The sequence below is a fragment of the Anser brachyrhynchus genome, assembly GCF_964034855.1.
Source record: "Anser brachyrhynchus genome assembly, chromosome: 3".
NCBI lineage: Eukaryota > Metazoa > Chordata > Aves > Anseriformes > Anatidae > Anser > Anser brachyrhynchus.
The window spans coordinates 56026186-56042440 of NC_137696.1; the positions used below are offsets into that span (position 1 = coordinate 56026186).

General features: G+C 39.4%; 2 protein-coding genes across 5 annotated transcripts in view; both read left to right on the plus strand.

Moving 5' to 3' along the window:
- SAMD5 (sterile alpha motif domain containing 5) overlaps window positions 1–16255 on the plus strand; it is a 201442-nt gene that overhangs the window by 86050 nt on the left and 99137 nt on the right. Inside the window, exon 4 of one of the 2 annotated variants that reach the window (XR_013948106.1) lies at window positions 1–16255. This exon is cut by the window's left edge and continues 39679 nt beyond it; it is cut by the window's right edge and continues 64295 nt beyond it. The exons of the other annotated variant lie outside the window; for it this stretch is intronic. The gene's annotated coding sequence lies outside the window, so the exon portion shown is untranslated. 2 annotated transcript variants of the gene reach the window in all.
- The window catches only part of SASH1 (SAM and SH3 domain containing 1), a gene marked incomplete at its 5' end in the record, with an annotated part of 518822 nt that overhangs the window by 42108 nt on the left and 460459 nt on the right, over window positions 1–16255 (plus strand). The gene's annotated exons all lie outside the window — the stretch shown is intronic.

The window sequence follows — 16255 nt, forward strand, 5'->3', positions numbered from 1 at the left end:
TTTTAAATCTTCAGTTCTGTGAAATATAGCCACCTTGGGGATTCCTTTGAAAAACCTGATAATGAATGTAAGATGTGAGTGACTGGTGTGTGATTGTGTTGATGTTTTCCCTTCTCTTGAGCCCAGTTTGAAATTCAGCTCTGCACAGCAGGGATTGTCCTCAGCCACATATGACTATTTTGAGGATTGTGTGCTCGAGTAGCTGTGCAGGCTTTGGGCAACCGGCAGCAGTTTGTCATGACTGCCTTTAGGCTAGTAAACCTTGGGGATTTTAATCCCTGTCCCTCTCTGTCAATCAAGTTTATTCTAGTTTTAATGTAGTATTATATATTTTCAAACAAATGGTGTTTGTTCTACAGTAGGTGCAAAAACACGAAAAGGCAAAATGCATAATGTAGGGTTTCACCTATTTTCCCCTGGCTGTGTCACTGAAAATTATTTGTTCTATGATATAATTTTTCACATTTAAATCATCAAGTTCACTTGCCTATTTTCTCATTGTTTTATTTTGATTGAGTACTTTGATGCTGTGAATCCTGGCTGCATTTAATTCATTATAATCATGTGAAACTAAACCCTGAATGGCTTCCAAATGAATATTATTTAATTTTCTTTGGCATTCACACAAGCAGCTTCTTTGCCAGCTGAGTAGTAAGTATACACACATTTTTCACTTCCTTGTGACACGGTCAGATTTTAGAGCTGTTCTCTTTTGAGTTTCCAAAGTACTGAATATACTGTTCTGAATGTTGCTCTTAATATTCTTCCTTCCTTTTAGTCCCCAGATGTAAAAAATAAAGAGTAAATGGCATTAACAAGTTTTTGGGTGTTTTTTTTTTTTTACCTTTTTCTTTTTTTTTCCTAAATGTTGTAAAAGTTGAAAAGGGAGTTTCCACACTTAATAGCAAGGTACTGTGTGAAGAAGATCAGACATACTGAGTGCCCAGAAAGATTAAACAAATGGTTTTTGTTACACACTTTGTTATACTGTTATATAAGGTAGGAAAACATATATACATTTGTATGACTTTAAAACCATGGTATTAAATTGCAAAACCCCCCATTGTAATGTTGACAGCACTTCCAGCATTCCAAGGTGAATTAGTTCTGATATTAGGCTTCTTTTGCCCCCTTGTTTCATCTTGAGCAAGGCAGTGATTGTGGTTCACAGTATTTTTAGAAAATTAGCACTAAAATGGTAGTAAGTTGGTGGCAGAAAACAAGTTACAAACAAATTGTGCTCAAATCTCAGTGATTTCAAAGGAAGCTATACCACCTTTTAAGGCCTGATGTGGCAGGGGAATTGGTGTGGCTTTTCTGACTGCTGAAATCATGCAGACATTTGCATGACTGCAAGAAGCCAGCAGCCAAGAAGTGAAAGGTTGCTCACAGCGGTGGAGCTGGCGCGCAAACCAAAAAAAGCCAGCCTCTGTTGACTTCTCACAGCGGAAATAAGCAAGGAGTCTGAACTGTGGGGCTTTGGAGCATTTTTTTTTTCCAAAGGAGGGGTAATGTAACTATTGTTCCATGGCACTGTTATTCTTTTCATAATTTATGAAGCTTGCATACTTGGGCCTTGGGCCCATTCACCTTCTGAGGAGTGTTACACTATTTGAGAAGGATAAGATGGTGCAAAAATGAAATGTAGCAACATGAATTAAGAGATTTCCATCCCTTACAACAGACTATATAAGTAACAGCTTTCTTGATGTGGGGCTAATGCCAAGGTGCCTGTCTCCTGACTTCCTGTTGAGGCTAGGAATAGGTGTGTTCCTAAAGCCATGGCTTAAAAGAGGGAAAGAGGAAAAACCATGCATAGTGGACTCTGCATGGGACAAAATACTTCCCAGAGATTTTGTTCAGAACATGGAGGTCATAGTTTAATATTGGTTAACATGGGTCCTCTGGTCACCTTACTACATGTGCTTCTCTATATATCCATATCAAACAGGAATCCAAAAATTAAGAGACTGTCAGTCCTAATTGATAAACTTCATGAGATGTTGGAGACTACACTTGCATCCCATTTCAGTATGACAATAAGGAGGCATGTTAAATACAACCTTCTGGACTCACTTCCTTACGTTCTGCCAGTCTGACCAGGTATCTGGTTTCTAGACCTTTTGTTTCTGCTTCCTGGTCTGAGAGCTAAATTTCATGAGAAATGTGCTTAAATGTGTACCGTTCCTGAAGTCAGATTTTTTTAAAGACTTTTTTTCCCCTTGTAATTTCCATGCTGTTATTACAGTTACCTTTTCGATCACCTAAACACTGTTCATTCTGTGAAATTTTGACCCACTATTCATCAGACTGTCAGGTTCCCAAGGTACTATTACAGAGTGCATGAGGGAGATTTAAAAATGATTTGGTCCCCTAGTTTCTTACAGTTGTACATATGATTAACTACTAAGTGACTCAAAATGCTGCTGTAAGCACCATCTTTATATTTCACCAGAGATGTGCTCTCAGGAGAACAATGAGACATTTATGCTATTTGGGTGGGAGGGAGATTTGAAAGTGTAAAATAATTTCTTACTCATAAACTGGTAAATTATCTTTTCATTTAGTAATAAAACACGAAATTTCAATAAAGATATACATTAGTGGATTGCCAGAAAACGGCACTATATTTCTAGCCATTACTGAAGGATAACAGAGTGAAATAACTTGATGTTTTTTTTTTTTGAAAATTTCTCACAAATCTTCAGATCTTTATTCATGGGAATTCTAGTACTGAGCCCTTTCATTTATATTCCCCTCTCGTCATCTCATTGTCATTAATTCAGAACCTCAAGTCACTGAATTGCAAAGTCTGCTTTTGTTTTCATTTAAATTGCAGAACGTTAAAATAAGTGATATGTTACATGCAGATCTCAGTACCACTTTTCTCCTGAAAATAAAAGAAATACAACCAAAGGCCCAGATCTTCCTCTGCCATGAAAGAATAGATGGTCTGGGCTCAACCCTGGCTTCCTGTTTCCTTTATAGTCCGGAGTTGTCTTACATGGAAGATATGGTCACAGGCTACCACTGTCACCTTTTGTAACATTCTAGGTGATAGTCTTTCTCCATAGCCTACCTAGTTTCAGGCATGCTCTTGAAAACCTCTCCCTAGTCTGTATCCATTTTATGTGTAGAGAAATAATGAAAGAGCAATGAATGTTATGGGGTTTCTAGAGACTCCTTTCTTCCTGAAGTTTTGCCTTTTGTATGCAAGGTTGGGATGATTTAAATGCAGAGATGGGAGGATGATCTGGGCAGAAGGATGCTTGGACAACTTGTAAGTTTCTCCTGTGGTTCAAGTGACTAGCTTTTTCCATTTCTCTTTCTGCAGTAGAATAGCTCACTTTGGGCTGGATCATCAGGTTGCAACTCAAAACTTGCCTTGTGGGTTTGACCTTCTTCAGGTTTAACCCTGGGGATGGAGGTAGAATTACCTTTACAAATAGCATCAAAGACAAAAAATCTGGAGATCATGTCCTTGGAGGTGATTCTTATTAAATGACCATTTATGTACCATGCTCATCTTATGGAGCGTAGTCTTGCATTCTGACCTTTGGAAAACTTGCCTGGAACATGTCTGGTAACAATAGGTTAGAGATTTTCAGTATCCATAGAATATGTGTTTGGTATAGCTCCCTACAGTTGTTGAAGATTAAAAAAAAATAATAATAAAATAAAAATCTGATAGATAAACTGAAGTATATGTGATATTCATAGTGAATAATATAGCTGTATCTCATTTGTACATTACAATCTTTGTTTTTATTTTTAAAAGGAAATAGTATACTTACTGATATTATCACTTTTTTTTAACTTGTACATTGTTGATTCTTATGACTTATCCACCAAATTCTGCACTGAAGCTTGTAAGTTGTTTTGGTTTTCCATTGTTAAGTTCATGCCAGGGGTCCAAAGGTGAAGTGGTGTTTTCTTCAGTGGGTTCTTGTCAACCAACTCAGATGTCTTGGGTGCTGCTGCCAGACACCCGAACTAGAGAATGGGAGGCCTAAGACACATTTTGAAACATAACTTCACTTGCTCAGTGGTTTTTGCTTATACTTAAGTTTCTAGAGGGCTAGCCTTTGGCTTCAGACTTTTTCTGCCTCTCTAGTTGATTCAGGTTCCTGGTGTCTTCACTAGGCATCCAGGATTCGGCTGCCTAAACTACTGGATGTGTGTGTGTGTGTGTCTTTTCCTACAGCTACACATCAGTACACAGTCAGCTGTGATGCTGAGCTGCTGTTGTTTCTTTTGCCAATGATGATGTCCAGTGCTTTTTGAGGGGTATGCAGTACCTGGGTGATCTGTGGATGTCATTTTAAATTGGGAACATTTTAGATGGACAGAATAGATTTGACAAAATCCATACTTTTCAAAGGGAAGTTCAACCAGCTCATTTTTTTCCTCTTATATTTATGATTTTCGAAGTATAAGACAAGGCTTCAAATATCTGATCAACTTTCTTGATAGGAAGAACTTGCATAAAATTATATATTCATATTTCTACCCTTGCCTATTTTGATGCAGTTGAAAAAGAGAAATGCGAGAACTGGGTGTATACTCAAAGCAATAGTTTAAGGGACAGGTCTCAGCTGGACACTGTTGTATTTCCCAGCCTTAGACAGAAAGATAGAATCAGTGTGAGAGATGCTGTGGGCTTGCGCAAACATTATTGGCATGTGAATGGGTACAGAACAGCCATATTTTCCTTCTCCCAAGAATCCAGACAGCTCACTCTGCCTCCTTCCTTTACTTACACTAGTGTGTCAGCTTGAAAAATCACAGAATTTAGAGAAAGTTCAAACACAAATGCTACATTCAAGTATGAAGAAGTAGAAACTATTCTGCAATCTTCTAATGATTAGATATAAAGTAATTCCCTGTGGAGTTATGTAATTCGTTTTTTATTATTTTTAAATAAATGATCCTACCAATTATGAGATCTTCTATTCAGTTGTTTTCTTCATTTGTAATACAATACATATTTATAAACTGGTAATACATATTTATGTGTTGCTTCTAAGACAGCCAGTGTTCCACAGTTTGTATAGAAAATGGTTCACAGGGCTCTGGTCTGTCATTTTCAGAGCTTGGAGAAAAGTAACTATCTGTAACCTTCTTTTGAATACAGACAGCCTTACCAGATTTCACCATTAAATTAAATATATGTATATATACATAATAATAATAAAAAAGCACACCATTATAGAACAAAACATTAGTAGCTATCTAAGTGGTAGGAATTCAATTGCACTGAAATATATATATGTATATATAAAATTGTTTTTTCTTTTTCTCTCCACCATGCACAAGGAATAGAGGACTGAAACAATGGGGGTAATCTGTAGCCTTCCCACTCACAGCATGTAGTACAATCTGTTGTGTTTGGGAGGAAGCCTGTGAACCAAAAAGAAGTATAAGCATTGCTCTGGTTGTTTTGGTGTGTGAAGCTGTCCTCAAGTAGCTGGGGGATGGAGCTGGTGAGAGTTACAGAGCAGCTTCTAAGCAGTTTAAGACATGTAGGAGACAAAAGATTGGCCTTAGCACCTTTGTTCTCCTGGACTGAGTCTGCTCTGGTGTAGTTTGTAACTCATTCAGCACAGCTCATGGATCTAGCTGTTCATTCTCTGCAGTCTCAGTTAAACAAAACTCAGCTTGTTAATCAGAACCAATCACTCTTCATACATCCTTCTCTGTTCTCTTAAAATTAGCATTTTTTTTTGTCCAATTTTTCCTAAAAATATGACCAGAACAAAATAAGCAAGTCCCTGTAGAGTTGTTACATGGAGAAGTTGTGCCTGCTTTGCTTTTTAAAAGCAGCTAGAAATGGAGAGCAAACATTTTCTAGACTTAGTGTTCTGTCTTCATAGTACAACATTATAGATTGCTGCAATTTTTAATGTCCCTCTTCCATAAAGGGAAAGAAAAAGGGGGCTTTCTGATTCTTTAGCATTTCATGGTTGTAGCACCATTGTCTCAACTTTGGACCTTGGTACCGTGACCAACTTCATGGATCCCACATAAACAGGAGTTAAAGATTTGGGCTGCTATGGGTGTCAATTGCTCAAATTACACGTTCTCTCTGGTGAATCTAGGTAGCAACATAACTTATCTCAGATTGTGAAACTCTTTAAAAGATGTTTTTAGATGGCTGGAGATGGCTTGTTTGAAATAAAATATGAAGGGGTAGTCTCCGAATGGATTGACATTGATCATACACATAGGTAACCTATTATTTTCCAGTACATGAAACTAATCTCTGTACAAGCCACAGTAAAAAAGAAGAGCTTTAATGATCACCCCTGTGGTTGATAGTGTTTTGGATCATTATTAGCTATAGGACTTTATTAAAGTTCACACAGCACTTTAAAAAGAGATTTTCATCTTGCGGGAAAATGAAATATATCGCATACGTAACTTGAGAGACCTGGGCACTTCTGTCTTTGCTGAAGCTCACACTGAATAAATGGAGAAAGTGCAAAAGATGAAAGACTTTCTTCACCTCTGCTCATCTCTAAATTATGAGTCTCGTAATGTTCCACCGTCATGTTGGGACAAGCCTAAACCACACTCATTCCTCCTGCTCTTCTTGCCCTTTTTTCATCTTCTCCCTGCAACCACATGCACCATGGTCAGGTGCCCCGCAGTTCAGACATTCTATATGACTAACAAGCTCCACTGCTGAAGGGAATCTCCATCTGCCTTGTTACAGTAGCACCAAAGGGACTAACCATAGGACTATAAGGCAAATTTAGTTGCAGTTAGAAGTATTTTTATATTATGAAACACTCTTGTGGTGGTTTTACCCAGCTGGGCAGCTGAGCTCTACCACAACCACTCTCTCAAAGGGAAAGGGAAAATACGATAGAAAGGGCTCAGGGGTTGAGATAAGGACAGGGACATCACTCTATGATTATTGTCACAGGCAAAGCAGACTCAGCATAGGAAGATTAATATGATTTATTGCCTATCACTAGTGGACAGTGACAAACTAAAAGCAAACTAAAACCACCTTCCCCCTATTCACTGCTCTCCCAGAGCTGTGCATGGGAACGGCGAATGGGGGCTGTAGTCAGTTGCTAATGCTTCATCTCCGCTGCTCCTTCACGATCACTCTCTGCCCCTGCTCCACGTGGGGGCCTCTCCACAGGCCGCAGGGGAACTGCTGCTGTGTGCCTGGAGCACCTCCTGCCCTCCTGCTGCCCTGGCTTTGGGGGCTGCAGGCTCTGACTCCTCATTCTCCCAAATGCTGTTGAGCAGCAGGTTTTTTTCCTTCTCTTAAATCTGCTCTCACAGAGGCCCAACCACTGTTGCTGAAGTACTCGGCTCTGGGTAGCAGTGGGTCCCTTCTGGAGCCGGCTGGAGCTGGCCCTTATCTGACATGCGGCAGCTTCTGGACTCTTTTCACGGAGGCCACTCCTGCAGCCCCCCTGCTACCAAAGCCTTGCCACATAAACCCTAGACACCTCTGTGTCTGCTACATCTTGAAAATTTGACATTTTTAAACGTTATTGTGTGGTCTTCTTTTGGTAAATCAAATTCTGTTCAGCTTTGTTAGGGCCCAAAGTAGTGGATTTGCAAGATCTTCCAACTTTGACCATTGCTAGCATTCCTATTAGGAAGTTGGAGTTTCAGAGGCTCCTGTTATCTTACTCTGGTTCAGTAAGTCATGTATTGAAATCCCTTTGCTAATATTTGTCAGTCAAAAGAATATTTAAGAATTTGTGCACTGTATTCTTGCATCAGGTTGAACTGGTTTCATGCTTTTCTGTGTTTTTTTTTATTGTTGTTGTTGTTGTTTTGTCTTTTTTGTTTGTTTGTTTTGTTTTGTTTGTTTCCCTCTCTGGATGCTAAAACAGGGCAACATTGACATGAAGGCACCTTTGCTACGGTGAGAGCAAGTCCAGCTGATCTACCCTCCCCTCAACACGGGGTAGGCCAGGCAATGTTCCTCATTTGGGAGGATAACTGTAGATACTACTGTAGTTCCACCTTTGCACTGTGTAGTTGTTGCCTAAAAATGAGGAAATATTATATTGAGGGGAGAAAGAAAGGAGCATCCTAGTAAAAATTCTGAAGAACCTCAGTCAATGTACTTTGCTTTAAAGACATAAGTGGAAATAACATTTATTTCGCAAACTTAGTCTCTCTTATGTCACGGCTGATTGTAGACAAAAGAAAAAAAAAGGCACAACAAAACCGACATAATTTAATATCCTTGATTGCAGCAGTACCGATTTGATGGACGTGAAAATAAAATTTCCCATCTCAGGGCTTGGCATGAGGTCTAATATCACAATGTCTGATGTTAATAACATGGCTACTAAAAGGTATAGGGTAACTAAGCCATGATTCTCAGCATTGCTTCAGGTATCAGCATCCAGAGAGAGAGGGGAGGGCTACTTTGAGATGAGCATGTATGCCTGCCAGTCAGCAAGGGAGTTCATAGCACAGCTGAGACATTAAAGAGAAATATAGGCAACAGATACTTTTTGTTTCATGTTGCTTTCAGGAAAAAAATACTGCTAATGTTTCTGGAGGCAAACTTAGGTGTTTAGGTTCTGTTGCTTCTTACACTCTTTAATACAGGATTTCTGGTTTGTCTCTTGCTTTCACTTTCTTAACTGAATCTATTACATGTAGTAATAACGAAGAGCTTTATGGTACTAGAAAACTTACCATAAGTTTGTGATGTCAGTACACTGTGGGTGACCAACTGATATAGTCCTCTGCTGAGAATGATAATCTTGAATTGCCACAGTTTTTTCTTAAGGCTCTATCACTGTCATAGTTGCTGTCCCATGGGGAAGTAATTTCCATTTTAAACAACTTATTTTAGTATTCATAATTCAGCAAGCTTAGTTCACCTTAATGGCCCTAATTTATATGCTGTCTCACACTCCCTACCCCCACAGTTTGTATTCACTAATGTTGTCACACAATTTTTTGCTAAGTAAGTTCTGTTTATGTTTTGGGGTGGGGATCTTGTGGTCTAATCATCTGTGGTGTACACATTTGGTGTTTGCATTCAGCTGCCTTTGCAGTTCATAGATGTGGCACTTCTAGAAAATGATTCACACGTTCATCCTCTGACAGCTGTGTAGAGTTGGTCAGGTGAATCACAGCCCAGCATCGCCCTTCTCTCGAGGCGAGTCCAGGCAGATAGCCAAGCTCTGGAAGTGTCTGCATTGTAGAAGTCTGAAGCTGTGTCCTTAAAATAAAATGTTATTGCCGTCATTTCCTGAACAAGTCAAGCTATGGTGTTAAACTATTAGGCTATTCGATAGCTGCTCAAAAAGTGAGAAAAGTATGACTTACAGCTTATTCCACTTAATAGTGAAATTTACTTTATGTATATATTGTAGGCACATAGAAACTTTTGTTTGGTGGACTGTAAAGGCAGATGCTCCCTCTAGTGCCTAAGATTATTTTCTTGTAATAATAGCTTCGTTGGGATTTCTGCCATGGTTTGCTATCCAGTTCCTCAGATCTCAATCTTAAAATGAGTAATATGAATCAGGGATAAAACCTGTAGTATTGCATGTCTCCCTCATCTTTCCCCTTATGTGCCTACAATAATGCATTAGGTAACTTAATCTAAATATATTATTTTCATTAATGTCAAGGTTTTTATAGCCTATCAGGTCAGAAAATCATTTACTTCAAATTAAATCTCGTATGGAAAACTGTAGTACTTGTGGACATTTCTGAACCTGGAGAGGTTCAGAAAATTCATTGTATGTGTGGAACAGCCAGGATTCAAAAAGGTACCTGGACACTCTATCTCAAATTCAGGTCATCATCCCCTTTTTCATATTTTTGTTAGCTGATGTTTTTAATCTAGTTATTGAAGATAACAGACTGAAGCTTTATGACATTCTAAAATGCTTTGTAACATCACTGTAGAAATGAAAAATCCGTGAACTGTCAGGTCAACCATATATGCTATTTACTAAGAGGACGTAAGCTCTGAGCACCCAAGCCATCACCAGGGAGGAGGAGAGGAGAGAGCAGAGTATACTTGTACGCTGTGCAAGATGCTTGGCAATGCATATCCTCCTTCCTTGTTAGGCTGTGGCTGCGTTCATCCCTGCACACTGCCCTTTGTGAAGGCAGCTTTTGGATGCTGTTTGTGTCCTCAAATTTTTGAATATTGTTTTTAAAATGAATATTCTACAGTTTTACATATATCTGTAAATCATGCTCAAAAATAATTTTTATTAGAAATAACATGTATAGGGATATATATATATATATATATACAAATCAGTGTATATTCCTATCAACATTCTGCAATGAATTGTGAATTCCAGGGCGATGAACAGTACTGCAGTAATGCATTGCCTACACCATTGTCAAGCTCTGGTAGTTATGATAGCAGAGGGTTTTAAGGGGATTTGAGAGAAAAGAATGGGTAAGGGAGGGGAGGGAGGAGTGTGAAGAAATTTCTCCCAAATATCATGCATTCTTGTGCTTTGTATTTATCCTGACTAAAAGCTGCATGACATAGTGAGCTTCTAGTTTCATAGTCGGTATTTCCCTTCTCCATCTTTTTCCTTCACCCAGTCTTTCTGCCCACAAGGGAAACAAATTGAAAACCTATTGTAAAGGGTCTGGGAACATCAATATTCAAAACCAAGAAAAACGTATATAAGTAAAATGTGCATTCCACTTAGGTGCACTGGGAATATCAGTGATATTTTTCATTCTGTAGCTTGCATTTGCACAGCTGAATAGTGCAGTGATGCAGTGCAATTTAAAAGAGCAGCCAGCAGCAGCCTCTGCTCTGTCCCTGTGCATCCCTGAAGTTTCCTCTTTCCCAGGGGAAGGGAGCGAGGAAACGTCTGTGTGTTTCAGCAATCTTTCTTTTGAACGTGTACCAATACACAGCATAAGAAAAAGTAACTAAAAGTAATTAACTCTGCTTGATTGCATTTTAAAGTAATCTGAAACTGGAGCCAAGTCCAAAAATAAAATAAAAAAAATAAATCCGGTAACTTGTTACAATTATAACTGATTGTCTCTTAAAAGTTACTTTCTCAGCATTGCCATTGGCAAAACTATTTGCCTGCTGTAAAGATTCCTTTTCTTCTTGTTGTGGCATTTTATCAGCATTAGTGGGCATGATAGTGAGCAGCAAAATCGTGTAGTTTAAGAGCTAGACTCCAATACAGATAACCCCTCCATGAAAGGATGCCTCTTAGATTACGTCTCTTAAATTCTGACAGGGTTTGTTTATGTCCTTGTTGATGTCTCCATATGCCTTTAGCCATTTGGAAGTTTAAATGCTATGCGCTTACTCTTTTGTTTCCAGCTGTGCATTGTAGATTTTGTGCAGTAAAATGTTCTTCTTGTCTGCTTCAAAATCACTGGGTAGGCTAAACCCTTACCAACTGAGACTACTTTTTCTTGTTGTTTAGGGGGTGGTCAGTGACCTTCTCTAGAAGGGCTCATCACTCCTAGGAGGGGAGCTTGGTCCCTATCTTTTTATTGGGTGTTACACGATTACGCTTGCTGAGGTTCCTTCCAGTGAAACGCTGTTTCTTGGCAATTACAGTATAAGACCAGCAGAGACAAATATGGTTCAGCCAAGTCATATTCAGGAATGTTAAAGATCAGGTAAGGTGTCAGCATCCTGATATGCAGTATGGAAGTGATGATTCCTGAGGATGCCATTTGCATGCAAATATCGCATTTCTTTTCTTTGAGGAAATAGAAAGGAATTCATCCATCAAGATCATTTGCATTCCTACTTCAAAATAAAGGATTTTTTTCTACAAGCTGCATTGAATCAGCAGGATGTAGCCCAACCCTACTGTTCCCTCCTTGCCGCTTCTTTCCTCTAAGACTGTAGCAATTAGCTGATAACCTGTTAGAATAACAAATCATTACTCCCCCTCCTGCTGGCTCTGCTTAAAGAGGAGTAAAAGGTTTTGGATATGAAATGCTGAATAATCTAGTTTTTGTGTGATGATCAACACTTGTGTGTTCAAACCGAAGATACAGGTGCCATATCAGAAATGTTTAACGAAGTAGACTTCTTATTGTGATCCATCCTTACCACTGTCATAACTGCTGTTGCAGAACGAAGGTGTTTAGGTTTGTGATCTTAGGCCTGCTTCAGCTGTACTGTGTGTCATTAGCTTTGTGCTTCTTAGTTAAAATTGTGGTGATTATTTTGAAATAACTAAGAACAGAAGTGCACAGCATGACGCTGCACTGATGGAGTTGTTGCAATTTCTGTCTAAACATCAACTGCTATGGGCTTCAAACTTGAACAGGATTTTTAGTTTTATAATTTTGGTTTTATTAGTAAAGAGTAAAATCTGCCCTGCAGCCATGAACAAATGCATTGACTTTTTTTTCTTTCTTTTTTACACTACTTAGTAGTTTTTCAGGTAAGGATAGGAGAATTTCATGTAGCAGAATATGTATTTTAAAATAATGTTTCGGAAATTGTTGCTCGGAGCTATTTTATTTTTGCTTCCCTAGTACTGGGAATGTCTAAGCAGTGGAGCACTGACCTGATCTGTAATTCGGTCATGAATTCAGTTCACATCATAGCTATTCTGATTTACATTGCTGCTGAAGTTCAACCAAGACCTCAACTAGTTATGTCATGTGGTGATTCTTTTCATGTAGTGTTTCTTTAGTTCAAAAAAGGTGACTGTTGCCTTTCTTTACTTTGTAGAATTCTTAGTGTTTCCTGCCAGTCCTCTTCTTTTGAGTTAGTCTTCTGAATGCATTTGAGTACCGTGTGAAAGCTGATTTTCCTGTGCTATTACCTAAGGGCTCAACTTTGTTTCATTCTAATAGTGTCCTATTTGAGACAGCTTGTAGTTCTTCTTTTTATAGATATAAATTCTTACCTCACTTCTTAAAACTTTTTATTTTATCTGGATTTTCTCAGAAGAAGATAGACCTAGTGGAAAATGCTGTCTTTGACAGCAGAGCTTTGAGATGCTGAAGCTGTATTAGACCTGTATTTTCTGCAAAATGAATGAGCTGTGGTAATGAAACAAAACCTCTTCAAACCTTCAGCATTACTCCACATTCCTAACTTAAGGCTATAAAATAAAGTCATTGATATTTCTCTCAGTTTTCTTTTGTAACAGTTTGTCATCTCAATAATCTCATTTACACCATTCATCTGACATGTGCTACCAGTAGTTACCTTTTAAGTATAAATCAGGCTTTTGCAGTTATTTCCAAAAGGCATCGTAGTGTGATAGATATCGTTCTGTAAACATATTGGCCAAGCTCACCTCAGTGTAACTCTAGTGAATTGGAAGCATGAGCCACCCTGTTCATGTATTTCCAGTAGCTATTTTTTTTCACACTTTTGTGATAGGTGACCTGCTTATCTTGTATTCTTTTCTCTGATTTGTATGCTTTTTCATTTTCTCTCCAAGTGTTACACTGCCGTGTGTGCTTCCTGACAGCCGGTTAATTGGCTGGCTCTTCCCGCAGCCCGAATAGAGGTAACGGCCGGACGCAAACACCGCTTGTCCATTGATGTATGCAGCCGATGTCCTAAGAATGGGGACACGTTTCCCCAGACTTGTGGCTGCATGCTGTTCACATCAATTTCCCATTAAAAGGTAATTTAAAGGTATAGCCCCAGGCAGACTCAGGAGAGAGTTATAAAAAGAGTTTAATTAACAGTTCAGAGTAATATAATCTAAAGTTGAATAGTCTGCAACCGGCCCGCTTTTTGTCATTTCCTTTACTTGCAGATTAGAGGAGATTTCCTTGTTTGGTAAAGAATGTGGTGAAATAAGTCTTTGAAGAAGCTTTGTTGTGCGTGTCCTGGAGCTAGATCAGGGCGTTATCACATGCTTTAAACCTGCCACTGCTTATCTCCCCTCTGCCTTAGCTCACCTCTTCTGGTCAACGCGTTTCAAGGGATGAGATTCAAGGCACCTCACAGTTGGATCCTCCATGCTTTGTGAAAGCTCAGAAATGTATTTAGCCAGCTTGTTCCAAAATACTCTACGGAAATAGCTATTTTCATGTGGGGGAAAAAATGGTAGGCAATGGTGCTATCAGAGATATAAGAAGCTTTGTAGTCAATAGCAAGAGCTGTTCTCTCTCTTTCCCCACGTGATTGGATGTATTTTTGATAAAACTTTCTTTGCAGGGATTTTGTTTCTCTTTTCGTTTCTATTGCCCCCCACACACCCCTTGCCCTCTTTGTGTCTGTGCTGTGCGGGTTTCTGCACACATCCAGCCAGGCTGAATATAGCAGGATGTGTTACTTTCATGACTCCTAACAGCCTTCAAATCAGAATGATTTTCTGTCACACTGGCCTGACCTTTTCCTGGAAAAAAATTATTGCCTAAAAGAAGAAGAAAAAAAAAAAAAGACATGTAAGAGGTTCTGAAGTACTGTCTTCCTTGAGGGCTAAAGATATACAGTACTTGTTGTCATTTAACCGTCCACCCACCTAATTCATTCCAAAATGCCAGCTACAAGTGCAACAATTTGTGGACATGACATATCTTGCGTGCTTGGTACATTAGGACTACAAGCCTGACAATTTTATTCTTCCACAGAAATCTGTCTTGCTTTCTTGGAGTTGCCTTCTTCTCTCGTTCAATGAGAAATATGTAGATTTCTTAAACTTTTGGTTTTTGCATTGCTCACCTCTGAGAATAGAGTGGAAGCAGTGACTGAACTCTTGTTTTGCCCTGTGGCCAAGTATATTAAATCACTCCTCAATTAAATATGGCTACACTGGGACATATTCTGCGCAAGTTAAATAGGCCTGACTTGTCAAGTATTGAGTTTGTTTTGATTTCAGAGAAAACGAGACGAGGCACAGTTTGATCTTTATTCTTTTGTCTGGCAAGTTTTTAGTTATATTATGACAGGTTTAAAAAAAAGAAAAAAAGGCAAACCAGGAATCTTTCTATATGATTGACAGAAAGACCCCTTAAGAAATGCTTGAAGTGACTACCTAAGTGGAAATTGTTGTGGAGCTAAATAAGCTTTAGCAGTGTCTAATTAGCACTGCCACAACATTCAGATAGTTTGTTAATTACTGTTCTGCTCCTCCCTCCAGTTGCTGTGTCAGGTAAGCACAAAGTTAACATGCATCTCTGTAGTATGCATCAGATCTGCTCATTTTCATCATGTTCTAACAATGGGAAGCTGTAAGGGTGATTAAAATAAATGTTAACAATTGCCTTTCTCGAGACTTAGTAAGCTTGTGAAGCAAATGTTAGTTTACACGTCTATTTCCAACATATGGTGGGTTTATAATTATAACTGTGAAATTGTTTGGGGGGAGTTTGACTAGTTGAGCTGAGACTAAAAGTAACATTTTCAAGGAGGTCTGAAAAACTCCCATGGTGCTGACAACAGGGATTTTCCAAAGTGAGCATAACCCAGGCAGGCCTGATGCTTGGTGCCAGGAAACTCTGACTTCAGGGGTCTCCAGCACTCATGAGTTCCAGGGAGCGGGTGAAAGGAATTATACGTAATTCCAAAATAGAGCCGTGCTTCTCCACTGTAGCGTAGGCATGCTGCCTCACAAAAACAGTTGCTTTGTAACTCTTCTTGGTTGCGGTGCTGGGTTCCTGATCTGTACTGACAGATACAGGTCCTGTACAGACCCTGCATGTCCCGAGGCATAATGTGTGTGGTACAGAGGTGATAGCACCACGGTGAGAACAGACATGACTGTCCTCTATGCACACACAGCACTTCACTGCAGGGCTGCACACTGCTGCAGGAGAGGTCTGGCAGCCACCTTGCACCACTGCCCAAGAGTGCCAGAGGAGACGTGAGCAGGAACAGGCACATCAGTAAGCTGTGTCATATTCTTTGCTTTCTGCTTGCTCCCAGGTAATTGCTGACCTGTACAAACTCTGTGTGTGTTGCTGACTAAGCAAGCCTGGCTAGCACATACAGCACTCTGGAAACAAAGTTCTGCCTATCTGCGGTAACCATCTACTCTGAGAGGAAAGAGGAGAAAGCAGTTCAAGCTCCTCTTGTGATGTAGGCTTGGGGACTTGATAGCCCAGATAAAGATGAAAAGGAAGAGCTGGGAAGCTCCTCTCTGAGTTGCGTAACAGAAATCACTGCTTAGCTGTAAGTCATGTAGACCTGAAACTACCAATTTCCAAGAATGACAGCACGATGCATGTGTCAAACTGTCACTCCATCTTGCATTAGGATACCCAACTTGTATTACAGCAAGAACACGTCTACCCGTGCTCAAGACAGTGTACTGCAGTTCACCTGCTG